Source organism: Centroberyx affinis, unplaced genomic scaffold (genome assembly GCF_046629955.1).
Source record: "Centroberyx affinis isolate AG114_WGS23_722 - 3 ecotype Tasmania unplaced genomic scaffold, CSIRO-AGI_Caff_v1 ptg009945l_1, whole genome shotgun sequence".
In the NCBI taxonomy this organism is placed as follows: domain Eukaryota; kingdom Metazoa; phylum Chordata; class Actinopteri; order Beryciformes; family Berycidae; genus Centroberyx; species Centroberyx affinis.
In genome coordinates, this window is record NW_027284693.1 from 1 (window position 1) to 1728 (window position 1728).

The window sequence follows — 1728 nt, forward strand, 5'->3', positions numbered from 1 at the left end:
TAAACTTTTCTTCAGATATAAGTCTGTGCCTGACAAATAGCCGGAACGACGGGGGAGAGGACAAAGGGGAAAAGGAACGACACCACACGCAACGGTAACACAATAAAACTGTATTACATTTGTGCTTAAAATTATTACAATTACAGTATTTACAAGCGTTGTCCTAAAAATAAACATCTCATGCTGGATGACACATAAAAAGAAAATCATTGTACAATAGCAAGCAAAAAAAAAAAAAAAAAGGAATATTTCTTTTATGTACACCCACGATTTACAAATCAATGAAGGGTTTTTCGTTACTCGCCGCCGCCCCCTTTTTTTTTTTCCCCGACTGTTTTTCCCCAGCCGACAAAAACGGCGCTTAATACCGAAAGATCGGAAGATTTTTCCCGTCTCACAAAGAAAAAGGACACGACCCCCCCCACTCCGCGACTGTCGAAAAAAAAAAAAAAAAAAAAAAAAAAAAAAAAACAGGCAGGCCGTCCCGCGACAGAAGCCGGGACGGCGGGTTGAGAAAAAAAAAAAATAAAAAAAAATAAACAGTGACTGAATTCAAGTATCAGCATGTCAAACGATGCCAATTTTTTTGGACAACAGGTGACGCCAACTGAATGCTTTTTATCAAATAAATACAGTGTACAAAAAGGTGTAACCAACCCACCACCCCCCCCGCCCCAACCAACCCCCCCCCCCCCCCCGCCCCAACCAACCCCCCCCCAACCCCGCGCTTCCCCCCCCCCCCCCCCCCCCCCCCGTACGTCGGCTTGACCGTGTGAAAAGCGAGCGTTTTTTTTTTTTTTTTTTTTTAATAAATAGAAAGACTGTCTCCAGCAAAAAAAAAAAAAAAAAAAAAAAAAAATACAACCGGAAAAATCCAGTCCAAACAAACAAGGGCTGCACCCAATACAGTTACAAGTAGGCTTGAAGGAATGCATTTTAGTAATAGAACTGACCCTGGTCACCCACCTGAAGGGTGACGCCCACATATATTAGTACCGCCTCCCCCGCAGCCATATACTGATCATCCCATAGCATTATTATTATTATTATTTTTTTTTGCCGCTCTCCAGCTCATTCGTTGTGTATTTTACTTTGAGAACACACAGCAAAATGGTCATTATCTCAAAATGACATTGATTGACAACAACACCTCGGTGCGTTTTTAGATTCAAGTACCGGTCGCTGGACTGTGCGGTCGGGGTGGGGAAACCCCGTCTGTGTTTAGTTATGGATTTTTTTTTTTTTTTTTTTCATATTCCCCCCCCCCCCACACAATCAGTAGCAGCCGTTGGTTAGAAATCGCTGTAAAAGGCCCGGTGTTTGGGAAGAGGCAGCATCCTTCAGTCACAAACAAACAAATGAACAAACATTTTTTTTTTTTTTTTTTGTCTTTTTTTTGCGGAATTTTTATACATGTAGTCCTGTTGCCGGCTTCTTTTCCGGGGGGGGCCTTCCCCTGCCACACTGCAGTCTCTATGGCTATTCTGTACAGCAGAGTGTCTCCCGTCCCGGGGAAGCTTGCTTGGTTATGTACATGTGGCGGGGGGGGGGGGGCAGAAGCTGGACAGGAGGCGATAGTGCTTTTTGTTGTGTGTGATTGCAAGCTCTCCTCCTTCAGTTTCTCTCCGTCCCCGCTCCCACCTCCTCCTCCTCCTCCTCCTCCTCCACCTCCACCTCCTCCTCCACCTCCTCCACCTCCTCCTCCTCCTCCTCGTCGGCCTGCAGAGG